Genomic DNA, 16,811 nt, shown 5'->3' with positions numbered 1-16,811 from the left:
TGAATATCCCGCTCTTTTCCCATAGAAATTTTCATGGTAAATATACGGTAATAAAAGTAAAAAAAAAATAAATAAGGAGAACATTCCTAATGAAAAATGGTGGCAGTGTGTGTTTGTTTACATGTAAGATTGCCGGTTTTAACCGTAATGATTTATTTTTAAAAAAACGAGAAGGCCTACAGTAGTGATTTTCGGAAGGAACCTTCTTTGCTTATTTCTGAAAATTTTGAAAAAAAAATTAAGTAGTTTCGTCAAGTCGTTCTCGAGATATCCGTACCACGCCGTTTTTTTTAACCACAGACTAATGGACGTCTACGATAAATTTTTTTTAATGAACTTTTTGTTATATTAATACATATTAGATAAATTAAAAAAAGTATCAGGATTATTCATTAGTGTTTCAGCTTTATATTGATGTGTTTTTCATAATGTGTAAGAGTAATAGAAAAAAAATGTATGCACTTTAATGAGTGAAAATCGTGTGACCTTGACAGGTGGGTTATAAAGCACAACCTCTCCGCTTCGCTTCCGAGGCGTGCAAAATTAAATCGTGTAAATTTTTAAATATTAAACCGGACTCGGCGTTTTACGGTCTCGGTTGCTGTGTTAATCGGCTGGGAGTTTGTTATCATCGTCGTCGTGTCGACTGAATTTGCCTCGTAGACCGGCTTTAATCTGTCCACAGAAATGGCGATTTGTCGTCCACGAAAATCAACGATGAAGTATTTATCGTGTCGGGTTATTACACGATATGGACCCTCGTACGGCGGCCAGAAAGATGGTCCAATCTAGTCATTCCGTACCAGTACGTGGCTGCAAGTACTAAGGTTCCTGAAACAGAAAACAGAATGCTTGCCGTGACGCGACATTTCGGCCGGTGCCAATGAATTAAAATGACGTTTTAATGTGTTAATGATATCGTGAGGTGTAGTTTTGTTACTGGGAGTGAGTAACTCGCCAGGTAAACGAATTGGCTCACCGTATACTAATTCAGCCGGTGTCGTCTGTATGTCGTCTTTCCAAGCAGCGCGTAAGCCGAGCAAAACGGCTGGTAATGCGTCATACCATGACTCTTGATGACACAAGAGTGCTGACTTTAATTGACGATGTAAACGTTCGACTAGACCGTTAGCTTGCGGATGATACGGCGTAGTATGTAGGTGTTTTATTCCGTACATTTTCATCAACGATTGGAATAACGACGATTCGAGTTGTGGACCTTGGTCCGAAGTTATGCGTTTCGGTACTCCGTGGCGTGAAATCCAGTGCAGCGATAGTGCATGTGCTATCGCCTCTGCGGTTCCATTGGATAACGGGACAGCCTCAGGAAATCTCGTGAATCGGTCGATGATCGTTAAGCACTGATTAAAGCCTCTTGATGTTTTTAAAGACACTAGATCGATGTGTATGTGCTCGAATCGTTCAGTTGGAGGTTCAAAACTGGCGATCGGCGATGACACGTGTCTCTGAATTTTATTCTTCTGGCAATCGATGCAAGATTTCGCCCATTCACGACAATCTTTATTAATCGACGGCCAGACGTATCGTTTGGAGACAAGTTTAAGTGATCCTTTAATTCCGGGATGAGCTAGCGAGTGCAGTGAATTAAACACCTTCTTTCTCAGCGGCTCTGGAACGTAAGGTCGCACTGTACCTGACGCAATGTCGCAGTACAATGCTAAACCGTTGTCGAAATTGATTCGTCGAAGCTGCAACGCGGTTGTCTGTTGCAACAGTTGTTGAAGCTCGAGATCTTGCTTCTGAGCATCGGCGAGTTCTTCCGATGTAATGGCAGTAGACACTGCTTCGACTCGTGACAGTGTGTCAGCGACAATATTGTCGTTGCCCGACACATGTCGAATATCGGTGGTGAATTGACCGATGAAATCAAGTCGACGAAATTGCCAAGGCGATGCTCTTTCGGTGCGCTGTTTGTAAGCATGCTGAAGCGGCTTGTGATCAGTGTAGATCGTAACATGCCTGCCTTCGAATATGTGCCGAAAGTATTTAACCGCCTCGTAGATGGCGTTTAACTCGCGGTCGTACGTCGACAATTTTTGTATCGACGGGGGAACTTTTCGACTGAAAAATGCCAGTGGTTGCCAGTTGTTATCCACTTTTTGTTGCAATACGGCTCCAATGCCGATTTCGGATGCGTCGGTGAATATTGCCCAGTCAGCATCGATTTTAGGGTGAACCAACAATGTAGCATCCGCGAGAGCTCGTTTAGCTGACTTAAAAGACTCTTGGAGTTCTGTTGTCCAGTTGACTGGATGAGAGCCTTTGACTTTGGGTCCTTCCAAAATTTTATTAAGCGGTGCTAGAATTTCTGCAGCGTTCTTGATGAACTTTCTGTAGAAATTCACTGTGCCGAGAAATCGACGAAGAGCTTTTACGGTGGTAGGAGGCTCAAAATTGGCAATAGCCTCTACTTTCTCCGGTAACGGCTTGATTCCATTTTTGGTGATGACGTGGCCGAGAAATTTTACTTCCGGTAGACCAAACTGGCATTTTGGTACGTTAATTACCAGTCCGTATTCACGAAGACGCTCGAATAATGTTTTTAGGTGCTCCATGTGCTGCTTTTCGTCGTTGGATGCGATTAAAATATCGTCAACATAAGGAAAGACGAATTCAAGGTCACGAGTGACCTCATCAATGAATCGTTGAAACGTTTGAGCTGCGTTTTTAAGCCCAAACGTCATAAATTTGAACTCGAATAACCCGAACCGTGTGATGATCGCCGTTTTCGGCACGTCCTCCGGGGCGACGGGTATTTGCAAAAATGCCTTTGCAAAATCGACGACTGAAAATATACTTTTACCGTGCAAAAGTGCGGCAAAGTCGTCAAGATAACGTAACGAGTATTTATCGATTAAGGTTCGATCGTTGAGTGGACGGTAATCACCGCAAGGCCTCCATTCTCCGGACTTCTTCTGCGCTAAGTGAAGTGGTGAAGCCCAGGCGCTGTTGGATGGTCTGCAAATACCTTCCTCTATCATTTTACGGAACTCTGCTTGTGCGATTTTCAACTTATCTGGAGCCAGACGTCTTGCTTTGCACGAAACTGGTGGGCCAGGTGACGTTCGTATATGATGAACAGTTGAATGTTTTTTAGTTTGACGCTGAGTAGCGTCAGGTCGTGTAATATCGGAAAATTCTCTTAATAATTCCATATATGCAGAATTGCCATCGACTGCTTTAATATTTGTTTCTGCCGATGTCGTGTGAGAATTTCCGGGTGTCAATAAACCGGTGATGCCATCACGAAGGCATTTTCGTTTTAGGTCGACTAGTAAGTCATAATGACTTAGGAAGTCTGCACCTATGATCGGTTTAGTGACGTCAGCGATTATAAAATTCCATGAAAAATCACGGCGAAGTCCAAGGTTTAATGTTATAGATTTTAGACCATAGGTTTGAATTATCGAGCCGTTTGCGGCATACAATTGATAACCTATTGGTGTACTGATTGATTTCAGCCAGCCACGCGGAAAGACGGACAAATCGGAGCCGGAATCGACAAGATATTCCGTTCCTGTAGTTCGGTCTCGGATAAACAGGCAGCGAGAAATCGATTGAGAATCATTAGCCGCCTCTACTGATTCTCGTTTAAGTTTCCCTGCCATTTGCAGCCGGGAATGCACGATCGGGCATTTTTACCGTGCTTGTAATGGTACCAACAGAAGTCAAACTTCTTCGGTACACGTGATCGTGATTGACTGCGAGATCTCGATCGACCACGTTTCACTGTCAAGTTTTTTACTCGATTCGTCAATTGCGCAATTTCTCTGCGCAGCGCGGCAATTTCGCCGGGCTCGGCGGTTGATGGTTGATTTGCTGTAGCAGCGGCAACTTGAGGTTTGAGCGATATCCGCTCAACCATACGGTCAGCTGACTCGGCGAGCTTGTCAAGCGTTGAGTCGCTGATAGCTTCAAGACAAACTTGAATCTCATTTGGCATATGCGAAAACCAACGTGCTTTGATGATGGCGTCATCGATGCCGGGTACCAGTGTACGCAGATGTCGTAAATGTTGCGACGGTGTCCGATCGCCAAGTCTCTCTCTGTCGAGGAGCTGAGTAATCCGTGCTTCTTCGGATCTCGTGAAGCATTTTATTAAAGCGGCTTTTAAATCGCTGTACGGCGTGTTTGCTGGAGGGTTGATGATGGTTTCTTGTACTTTAGCAGCGATGCGGGTTTCAAGCAGCGGTATCACCAGGTCAAATTTGGCGCGTTCTGTTACTACCTGATATGTTGCAAACTGCGCCTCAACCTGCGCAAACCACAGTTTCGGATTCTCCGTACTGAACTGGGGTGCTTTGATGTTCACGGCCATATTTAATTTAACTGACGTAAACGACGATGATCCCGATAAATTAGATTTAAATGTGTCTTCGTCAGATGACTCGGATTTTATTTTCTCGTCGCCGTCGGTTTTCGAGTCTGACATCACCTACTGAAAATGTCTTTAATTGGGTATTGTGCTACCGAAGATTATCGATGACGCACGGCTCAGGAATGTACAGCCGGCAAATCGGCCTAATCCTCGATGGTATTTCCGGCAACAGAAAGAAAATTATACGCGACACTGCACGAAAAATTAATTACAATTTTTTTATCACAGCTCGCGAAAACTTTTACCACTATTCGATTCGCACTAAAGGTCCCTCGAATCAACACTGATGCGGCATAACGTCCATAAGATGCCCAGCAATGCACCAGCGGTGATAAAAGAATAAAAAAAACTGCACAATGATAACAAAAATCACTACACTAATTAATTCAAAACAAATTCACACAAAAATAACTGTGAATTCAAAAATCACGATCTCGCCGATTAAACGGCAACGCGACACAAATATTCGCGGGAAAACAACACGAGAACTCGCGAAATTTTTGCACTGTGTAATGCATGTGTTCGACGCTTCCCTCAAAAAGAGATCACGTCGGGGTCACCAATTTAGTGGTTGAGGTGATAATATAAATTATTAAAACCAACTAATTAATTTAAACAAATGTTTTATTTAAATAAACGGAAAATAACACAGTGATTGTAAGTATACACTAAAGTAAGAAGCCTGGATGCGTGTGTACAATCCCACGGTCTATTGCTAATTGTCCCCACCAATGTGGTAGAGATGGATAAAATGAAATAATCGATGTTAGACGGAAACTGTCGAATTTTATCGATTGCGTCACCTAGTAGCAACGCTACATATATATATATATATATATATATATATATATATATATATATATATACCCTTTTTAAAAGAAACGATTGAAACGAGTAGAAAAAAAAAATTTTAAATACTTTTTAATGCTCTTGAATACTTTGAATACTTTTGAATCGCCCTTCTTATAAGCATTTAACATTGCAAATCGTTTCGAATCGTTCCTTTTAATCAGGTTATATATATTTATATATATATATATATATATCTATATATATATATATTTAAATATTTATAGGTTTCATATCAATGAAATCTGATCAGATTCAATCATACATAGACATATATAACTACATATAGGTTTATATCACGTCTGATCAGATCTAATTATATATAGGGCTATATCTAATTATATATAGGTTTGTATCAATCATGTCTGATCAGATCTAATCATGTACAGACTTATATATGATCATATATGGGGTTATAACAGCTAGGTATGATTATATCTAATTATCTATAGACTTATAGATGATCAGACCTGATCATATATAGACTTGTATATGATTATATATGGGGTCATAACAGCCAGGTATGATCAGATCTAACTATATATAGACTTATATATAAATAGATCTGATCATATATAGACTTATGTATGATTATATATAGGGTCATAACAGCCAGGTATGATCATATCTAATTATACATAGACTCATATATAATCAGATCTGATCAGATCTAATTATATATAGACTTATATATAATCAGATCTGATCATATATAGACTTATATATGGGCTTATAACAGCCAGGTATGATCAGATCTAATTATGTATGGGGTCATATATAATTATATATGACCCCATATATAATCATGCATGATTATATATAACTTCATATATGATTATATATAATCATATATGATCATATATATGAACATATATAATCATATATGATTAGACAAAATCTTTTTTCATCGGGAATGTAAAAAATTTGAAGTCCACGGTGTGGCGTGAATGATTTGGTGTTAAAATTTTCAACACTGCCGGTGTGAAAGTCACATGACGCACAGTGTTAACTTTTAGACTGTGTGAATTAGAACGTTCACACCACCGATGGTGTAAATTTTCATGTTTTTTATTTCAAAATGTCATAAATACGCCACACAAACTCTAAGTTACCACTTCTAAATCGACGAAAGAACCCTCAATATACTCCGCAAAAACCATAAAAAACCACCATAGAAATTCCGAGCAAGCCTAAAGACGAATCCGCGAAAACACCCATGAAACTCCAAAAGAACACCCAAAAAACTCAGCAAGGACACCAACAAAACTCTGTGTCGTAACTGTACACAAAAATACTGCGTGTCTACCATAAAAATGCCGTCAAAACTCCCTTGGTGCAACCAGCTTCAATCGAGTCTTTTCCGAATTCTTACGATGGCGCTAAAAGCGCGAGAATCCATAAAAACTTTGACTAAACTACAAAGAAACACATTAAAAACTCCTTCAAAATACCAAGAAAACTGCGTGATAATACCGACGAAACTCCAAGAGAACACCAATAAAACTCTGAGAGAAAACCAACGAAAGTCAGTAAAAACACTAACAAAACTCCGTGTCGTAACTGTATCCAAAAATGACGCGTTTCTGCCATGAAAAAACCGTCAAAACTCCCTCGAAACACCGAGTTTCGCTCGAATTTTTTTCGAATTTCTACGGTGGCGCTAAAAGAGCTAGAATCTGTGGAAACTCTGACTAAACTACAAGGAAACACCCAAAGAACTCCGATAAAACACTAAGAAAAGTCCGTGATAACACCGACGAAACTCCAAGAAAACACCAACAATACTCCAAGAGAAAACTGGCAAAACTCTTCAAAAACACGGTGAAAACTACGTATAAACTCCGTGTCGTAATTGCACACGAAACGCCACGTTTCTACCGCGAAAACACTGTCGAAACACCCTCGAAACACCGAGTTTCTGTCGAGTTTTTTCCGAGTTCTCACGGTGGCACCAAAACCGCTAGGGTTAAAAGACTGACATAATATGCATATTTTATTATATTAAATCATTAGACTACCACAAATGTATGCAAGTAAGCTATCATTTTCATTTCAATTGATGATTATTTTGATTTAATAATTAAAATACGATCAGTAATTTATTAAAGAAAACGATTAATACATAAATCTACAAAATGTATAAAATACCCTGAAATATTCATCCAAATTACCTGGGTCAAAACTAAAACTTGATTTAGACTTGTTTTACCAAGTCGAAATTTAAAGCCGTTTTTCACAAGACAAACTCGTTTTTTTTTTTTTTTACGGAAATGTGAAATACATTTATTTTTCGCCTCAGTTAACATTTAACTGGCTTACTTAGTTACGATTTGAGACGGAAGAGTTGAAATCAAGTCGAAATTAACTTGGTTTAGACTTATTCGACTTAATTATAAGGCAAAAAAGTGCTAACCAAGTCGAAACTGACTTGATTTAGACTTATTCGACTTAAATTATAAGGCGAAAAAGTCAAAACTAAGGTGAAATAATTTTCATATATTAAAGCGAAAGTAAGGCGATTAAATAGCTTTTTTTCGACTTGATTCAGCAAGTCAAAAGTAACGTGAATGACTATCGTGCTCGAAGTAAAGACGAATAAGTTCAAACTAAGATTAAAAAATCCGAATAAGTTGAAATAAGTTGAAACTAAGATGAAAAAAGTTTAAAAAGTTGAAAAAAATTTAATTTAAGTCGAAAAAGTCGAGATCTTATCGAAAAATCGTCGGCAAATCGATAACTTCAAAAGATAATCAGGTGAAGCGAGCCTGAATCAAGTTTTATTTTTGACCCGGGTAGTTTAAAAACGCATTTGATTTCGAATTCTTTCCAAAAATAGATTGTAAACACCACTGATCTCTTTACTAACTGGTCAGCTGATTCTATAGTCCGCCATTGTCACCGATCTGTGCCTACAGTAACGCCACTGATCTCTATACTAACTGGATAGCTGATACATATGGAAAAATTTCGAAAAAAAAGGCCTTGCCTGGAACGAAACCAGCGCCGCAAAATAGTTGTCAGGGAACTAATATGAATATAAGAGCGCAGGCGTTAAATAAAAAAGGACACACATAGAGGAACTTAAATTACGAGAATGTTACTTCGAAGTGTGGAAAGTTATTTTACTAGAGTAATTATCGGCTAAAGTAAATAAAAATAATTGTTAAAAGAGTAGCAAATGTAATTAGGATATTATATATTAGCAAATTGTATAGTATATTACATAGTACTAATAGAGTAGTAAATTAAATTAATTCAGCTTATGTTGAGAAAATAATTATAACATATAAAGAGCAAACTTTTTTATATAATTTCTATCGTTAAATATCACAATGATAATATTTCCAGACATACAAATTAATTGTTTAGAAATGATCAATTGAGCGAAAATAAATTGATATTTATTGTGAAATTTATAGATTTTTGTCATAATAATGTTAGAATAATGTTAAATAGTAAAAAATTTTTTATGAATAATGCTTCATGATGATCAAAACAGCTAATTTGTACCGTTTAGTGGACAAAATTGAGTTAAGAACAAAAAACTTTAGATTTTAATTTTTTCTTCGATTTTAAGCGTTAATAACTTTTGAAGAAGTGAATTTAGGCTAAAATATTAAGAGACCTTTTTTGTAGAGCATTTAATTTCTTTCAAAAGTTTTCCATGCTTTTTTTGAGATATTTACTGATTCGTCAGTTACAAAATTCAATAGTAAAAATGTTAAATCGAAAAAATATATCAATTTATTAAGCTTAATTGATCGGAAACGGCTTGTTTGACGAAAATTTTCAATCAGACCTTTTTTGCAGGGAATTTAATTTTACTTAAGAATAAGTGAAAATGCATTTTTATTACTCCAATGTTTTAGCAGTTCTGACGTAAAAGATTTCTTATCATTTTTTGATAGTTATTTCGATCGTTATTTTGATTTCATTTAATTACATTGCGAATAGTTACCCGAGTCGAAATATGAAGTGTGATTCCAACGTCTCAAGCGTTTCAAGTGTAAATCCAACTTTACATTTGCAACGTCCAAGACATTGAAGTTACGTTTGTAACGCTCGAGACGTTGGAATCACACTTCATATTTCGACTCGGGTAATTATTTATTTTAGTAATTTTAGCATTTCTCAATAAATTTATCAAGTTTTGTTTTTTTCGATATATAGGGGAGGGTGGGGCAAAGTGGGCCCCTTGGGGCAAAGTAGGCCCCCCTAAGATTTGGAAAGCCTCCAAAATTTTTGGACAAAGTGGGCCCCCCTAAAATTTGAGAGCAAAGTGAGCACCCTGAAATTTTTTATGAACGAGGCTCATAATAAGTCACCTTTACTTTTTTACGACTATTCATTTATTACTTATTAGCTTATTTATGGCTTACCCATTTTTGCCCACTTTGCCCCATATTGTAAAATTCGTAATTTATTATGAACACAGCTTATTCATAACATTTTCAAAGTGAAGAATTTAAAAAAAGTAAAACGAGCAATAAATTTGTCTCACACAATTTTTTAAGATGGAGGCCCACTTTGCCCCTAATTTTCGATTCTTCAATTTTAATGGACACAGCTTATCAATGTTGAATAACAAACAAGGGCCTATAGAGTAGTGTAACGAGTAAAAAAAAGTAAAGATAATCCCATTTCTAGCTTACGGGGCCAACTTTGCCCCACCCTCCCCTATACATATATATATATATATTAGACTGATTCAAAAAAATTGACTATTTTTATTTTCAAAAATGATATCGAAAATAATGTTCGAGATGACAAAAAAAAAATGGTGTCAAAGTTTGAGCTCTTAATAATAATATTAACAACTGCCGCATCGCCATTTTCGATTTTCCATTTAAATAACGTGGGAAAAATTTTTTTCAAACTTAAGAATTTTAAAATGATATAATAATAACTTATCAGTAGACCATTATATCTGACAGACCAATACATAATTTTGTAGGAAATTGAATGCTCTACAATAAAGGTTTCTTATCATTTTTCGATAAGTTTGATTTTTAGAGAGTTATCCAAGGTCAAATTTGGATTCGTGATAAATTTATTATTGACTTTTTCGACGAAATTATCAGGCTTATCTTAAAATGTTGTAGCTTTTTTTTTTGTAGATTGTTTTATTTTCTACAAATTATTTCTTATAAAGTTTTTCAAATTTTTGAAAGTTCTTTAGTTATTTGCATTTACATTTTAATTTGTTCGAAAAAATCTTATTCTGGTCCATTTTATTTACTTACTTTGGAACTCGAATAACTAAAGAACTTTTAAGAATTTGAAAAACTTTATACGAGATAATTTGTAGGAAATAAAACGATCTAAAAAAAAAAGCTATAACATTTTAAGATAAGTCTGATAATTTCGTCGAAAAAGTCAAATAATACTTAAATTTATCATGAATCCAAATTTGACCTTGAATAACTCTCTAAAAATCAAATTCATCAAAAAATGATAAGAAACCTTTTACGTCAGAACTACTAAAACATTGGAGTAATTAAAATGTATTTTCACTTATTTTTAAGTAAAATTAAATTCCCTGCAAAAAAGGTCTGATTGAAAATTTTTGTCAAACAAGCCGTTTCCGATCAATTAAGCTTAATAAATTGATATATTTTTTCGATTTAACATTTTTACTATTGAATTTTATAACTGCCGAATCAGTAAATAAAATATCTCAAAAAAAGCATGGAAAATTTTTGAAAGAAATTAAATGCTCTACAAAAAAGGTCTCTTAATATTTTAGCCTAAATTCACTTCTTCAAAAGTTATTAACGATTAAAATCGAAGAAAAAATTAAAATCTAAAGTTTTTTGTTCTTAACTCAATTTTTTCCACTAAACGGTACAAATTAACTATTTTGATCATCATTAAGCATTATTCATAAAAAATTTATTACTATTCAACATTAGTCTAACATTATTATTACAAAAATCTATAAATTTCACAATAAATATCAATTTATTTTCGCTCAATTGATCATTTCTAAACAATTAATTTGTATATCTGGAAATATTATCATTGTGATATTTAAGATAGAAATTATGTAAAAAAGTTTGCTCTTTACCCGCTTAGAATTTTTCATAAGGGCCTGACGAGATCCTTATCGGGTTAACCTTATTTCAAATAAGGTCCCGATCAGGGTATCCTGACGAAGATCCTGATATGGATGTAACGCTCAAGACCCATGAGGTCCTTATCGGGATTGCCTTATCAGGTCCTTACCAGGATATCCTTATCAAATCCTTATCAGGATTACCTTATTAGTAATTATTTTCAAAAAAATACTAAATTGCAAAAAAAAAAAGATAATTTTAATTCGATCGAGAATGTTATCTATTGTATTGAGAGCATTAATTAAAGGAAATAAACATATTTTTTATTGATGAAAAAATCCCGATAACTGCTGGGCTCGAACCTGCGTTCTTTCGATTCAAAGTCCTCGATGCTATCCACTGGGCTAACATACACAAGTGATCTTAAAAGTGTAAATATAATATTCATTATGATGTCAAAAAATAACTGATGAAAAAGTAAAAAATCTGTGCTACAATGATTGGCGTGGTTTTTATATAATATTCTTTGGTACTGTTTTAAATTTTTAGCCTGTAAATGAAATATTTAAAGAGATGAGATAATTTTTTTTTGAATAAGGATATCCAGATAAGGTCCTGATCAGAAACTTGTCGGGTTGACCCGATGGCAAATAACTTTTTTTTGAATAAGGATATCCTGATGAGGTCCTGACAATGAACTTGTCAGGTTTGCCCTAATAAGGCAAACCTTATATTAAACCGATAAGGTCCTTATGGTACTTCAAGCAAATCAGGGAGAAATTCTAGTCGGGATTATATGTTATAATTATTTTCTCAACATAAGCTGAATTAATTTAATTTACTACTCTATTAGTACTATATAATATACTATACAATTTACTAATATATAATATGCTAATTACATTTGCTACTCTTTCAACAATTATTTTTATTTACTTTAGCCGATAATTACTCTAGTAAAATAACTTTCCACACTTCGAAGTAACATTCTCGTAATTTAAGTTCCTCTATGTGTGTCCTTTTTTATTTAACGCCTGCGCTCTTATATTCATATTAGTTCCCTGACAACTATTTTGCGGCGCTGGTTTCGCTCCAGGCAAGGCCTTTTTTTTCGAAATTTTTCCATATGTATCAGCTATCCAGTTAGTATAGAGATCAGTGAGACAATTTATAGATAAACTGAGAAAAATATGGATAGCCTCATAGACAGTTTTAGATCAAATTGAACGGAATATAGTATAGTACCGGATACCTTAACTGTAGAGCACTCGGCGCAATACCGACATGGTCTAGGTTCGATTCTCAGTTCGGGCTATCAATATTTTTCTCAGTTTATCTATAAATTGTCTTATTGAGAAGATTAATTGTAGGTTTAGGTTTCACTATATTTAAAAATTGAGAATTTTTTTCAGAAAAAATCAATCCTTGCCCCTAATACACGTTGCGGTTGTTTTTGTCCAACCTTATTCGACTTTTGAGCTTTTAAAAACAATCCACAAAAACTTCAGCGCAAAGTTATAAAAAATAAGCCAAATTTAGAAAGTTTTTTATTTTCAATCGAAAAAAAAAATATAAAGGAAAGTCGACACAAAATGGGAATAGCGGGGTTAAATACTGTCTTGGTTGAAGTTTTTTTGACACAAAAAAATTGAAAATCGAAGGTTTCGGAAAAAATGACGGTTTTATTGAAAAAACTGAAATATTTCAAATATCGTGACTTCCGAAAAATTTTTTGTATTTTTTTCTGAAAACTACATTTAAAAACACAAATTTTGAAAAAAAAATCGGTCTGTCAGTTGACCCTGCGGGCCAGCCCCAAAACTTCCCGCTATTTTCGAGCACAAGATCCTCGAAAACATTATTGTGAATACATTTTCGAGCTCTTCGAGCTCGAAAATACGTTTGTATGACATTCTTTTCGAAAAAACCGTTTTTTAGCATTTCCTTCTCCGAGGATATCTCGCGAACGAATTAACTGATTTTTATGGTTGAGGTGGCAATCAACGCATTTTATCAAGTTCTGAAGCTGATCAAATTTTGAATTCGATTTATCGAGTCGTTTTTGAGATATTTCAGAAAACAAAAAAAATTTTTTTTTTTTAATTCTTTCGACAACGGTTTCTCTTGAACGAACGAACCGATTTTGATGGTTGAGGTGGCATTCGGCGTGGCTTATAAAGTTCTAGAGCCCAGTCCATTTTGAAATTAATCTATCAAGCACATTAAAAGTTATCCAAAAAAAACATTTTTAAAAAAATTTCATTTTTGGAATGTCTCCGAACGAGCCCTACCGACCAAGCTCAATTTTCTCACGGCTTCAAGATATTGACAATTCGCGTCGAATGACACCTTAAAGTTCAGAATCGGTTCATCCGTTGAAAAGATACAGGTATTTACATACGTACGTACGTACATACATACATACATACACTCGGACATCATCTTGAAATTAGTCAGAATAGCTTCCTAGGACCTCAAAACGTCGTCATCTGATGAAAATTCGATTTTCGTAAATCGGACCGAAACCAATAACTTCCCGAATTTTTGAAAATTTACAATTTTCTTAGCGGGAAGTTAAAAAGATTTCTATCATTTTTTGAGGAATCTATTTGTTCAAAAGTTATTTGAGGTTGAAGTCGAATTCATATTAAATTTTAAGATCTATTTACTTTTCCGGCGAAATTATCAGACCTATTACAAAATATCATCAGACCTTTTTTGTAAACAATTTTATTCCCTAGTAGTTATTTCAAATAAAATTTTTTCGAATTCCGCATTGTTTTCTAGTTATTTTTATTTTAATATACAGCTCTTAAAATCGATCAGAAGGCTATTTTTTTCATGAGCATGACATTACAATAAAAATAACTAGTAAACAATGCGGAATTCTAAAAAACTTTACTTAAAATAACTTCTAGGGAATAAAATTGTCTAAAAAAAGGTCAACTTATATTTTGTAATAGGTCTGATAGTTTCGCCGGAAAAGTTTGAAAATCTCAAAATTTAATATGAATTCGGCTTAAATATATATATATATATATATATATATATATATTAGGGTGGTCCGTTTGGAACGACTATTTTTTTTTTTTCGCTCCCACTGAAAAATATTGTTGTAGACATTGAAAAAAAAATTCTCTGAAAGTTTTAGCTCTTAATTTTAATTCTAAGTACTTTACATTTGATTTTGAAATTATCCCATTTAAAATACATGGGAAAGTTGGGATTTTTTTTTTAATTCTCTATAACTCAGCCGCATTTTAAGTTTTCGGGTCACCGTTTGCGGCATTTTTTAGGTAATTTGATACTCTTCAAAAGTCTCCTTAATAGTTTTACTCGGACTCTAATTGTTTTTTCTGTATTGGTTCTGAAAATAATTTTTTTAATAATAATTTGGGTTTTTAGTTGATATTAACTAAATAACGAAATTTACAGAAAAAGTGCAGATAACGATTTTTTAGGAAATTTTATTCGCTACAAAAAAAGTCCTCTTAGTTAAGTAGCTTAAGTTCTCCGTTCACGTGATATAGGGATTTTAGTAATTTTGTAAATAAAATATTTGTCAAAAATTTTTCCGAAGTTCATCAATTTGACCCCTTTTGATTTTAATGACTGGATTAAATCAATGAAAGGAAAATTATTTACTGATTTAAAATTGAAATGAAATAGTATTTGGTGGAATTTTTGGACAAATATTTTATTTACAAAATTACTGAAATCCCTATATCACGTGAACGAAGAACTTGAGCCACTTAACTAAAAGGACCTTTTTTGTAGCGAATAAAATTTCCTAAAAAATCGTTATCTGCACTTTTTCTGTAAATTTCGTTATTTAGTTAATATCAACTAAAAACCCAAATTATTATTAAAAAAATTATTTTCAGAACCAATACAGAAAAAACAATTAGAGTCCGAGTAAAACTATTAAGGAGACTTTTGAAGAGTATCAAATTACCTAAAAAATGCCGCAAACGGCGACCCGAAAACTTAAAATGCGGCTGAGTTATAGAGAATTAAAAAAAAAATCCCAACTTTCCCATGTATTTTAAATGGGATAATTTCAAAATCAAATGTAAAGTACTTAGAATTAAAATTAAGAGCTAAAACTTTCAGAGAATTTTTTTTTCAATGTCTACAACAATATTTTTCAGTGGGAGCGAAAAAAAAAAAATAGTCGTTCCAAACGGACCACCCTAATATATATATATACATTTGTACAAGTGAATGTCTTTTGAAACTACTAAAAAAGTGAATGCAATAACATAATAATAAATAACTTAAGTTCTTTTTAATACACTGAAAAAAAGATTTATTTGAGCCAACTAAGATTTATTTGAACCAAAGATAGCGTATATTTGGATATTGCCAAATAAATATTTAATTGTGAGAAAGATATAATATATTTGAGTAGTTTAATTGCGTGAAATGAGTGATTTATTAGTGGTAAAGAAATAATCCGATTGCTACGAATAAATAAGGGCTTCAAATATATGAATAGTATCGCCAAATTTTAGGTTATTTGTCACAAATGTAATATCTTTACCACAAATATATTAATTACTTACGACAGATAAATTATATATTTTCGTCAAATTATAAAATTATTCGAATCGACTGTCATATTTTGTTGTACCAAATATATTTATTTGTCATTAAGAAATATTTTTAAAAAAGCCACAACTAAATTGATTGATTTGGGACAAATATTTATTTTTTTCAGTGTACGATTAGAATAATACCAAATTTTTTAATCATTAGCAACAATATTGATTGATGAATTCAAAGTGTCAAGTATATTTTAACTATCCAAACTAAAATCAACATCAGAGATCTTACCATTAATATAACAGACGTAAGTAGTTTTCTTTTATATTCATGTCTTAGTATCATGTCCAAAAATTAGACTCAAATGTAGCATAAAACATCAAAAATCACGTTTTTTTTTATTATCGAGTAACGCTCGATAGTCAGATAATCAACACCAATACAAAATTAGAATAATTCACTTCAATATCAATCTACTTTAATTTACATTATGATAAAGTGTGGTCATTCATTAATTGCTGATATTCATCGCCAAGTTATTAACGAATCACTTGTTTTTTATTTCATAAGAATGGTATATAAAATTTTTTTTTGTCAAAGTATTTTTGGCCAATTCTTGTGTATTCAGTGATTGCCGATTCTAGAATTATATCAAAATCCATGAGCACTTTTATGATTAAAATTTATATTTTCTACTTTTTACCGATGAATAAATCAAATAGATTCGTTGTAAGAAAAACTGAACACGAAGCAGTTATCGAGCTAAACTAAAAACACAATATTTCTGTTTTCGTGGACCCACCCCTGCCTTCGATAAGCTGGTTGCACAAGCGCTCTGATACTCCTGAAGTATAGGTATTATGGAGAGTTTATTAAAATAAAACTATTGTAGTATGTAATCACTTACTGCAAAAATATTTCAAATAAAAAGCTCACACTTTTAAAGAAATATTTTTTCCATA

The 16,811-nt window shown here is 33.7% G+C and overlaps 1 protein-coding gene across 9 annotated transcripts in view; it reads right to left on the bottom strand.

Moving 5' to 3' along the window:
* Positions 1–16,606, bottom strand: part of LOC130665417 (glutamate receptor ionotropic, NMDA 2B) — a 1,452,633-nt gene extending 1,436,027 nt beyond the window's left edge. For all 9 annotated transcript variants that reach the window (XR_008989544.1, XM_057465786.1, XM_057465780.1 and 6 more), the window contains exon 1: positions 16,141–16,606. The gene's annotated coding sequence lies outside the window, so the exon portion shown is untranslated. The remainder of the gene's footprint in view (positions 1–16,140) is intronic.
* Between the last annotated feature and the right edge of the window lie 205 nt (positions 16,607–16,811).

This window comes from Microplitis mediator, chromosome 3, assembly GCF_029852145.1.
Source record: "Microplitis mediator isolate UGA2020A chromosome 3, iyMicMedi2.1, whole genome shotgun sequence".
NCBI classification, from domain to species: Eukaryota; Metazoa; Arthropoda; class Insecta; order Hymenoptera; family Braconidae; genus Microplitis; species Microplitis mediator.
This window is presented reverse-complemented; position numbering and strand designations above follow the sequence as displayed.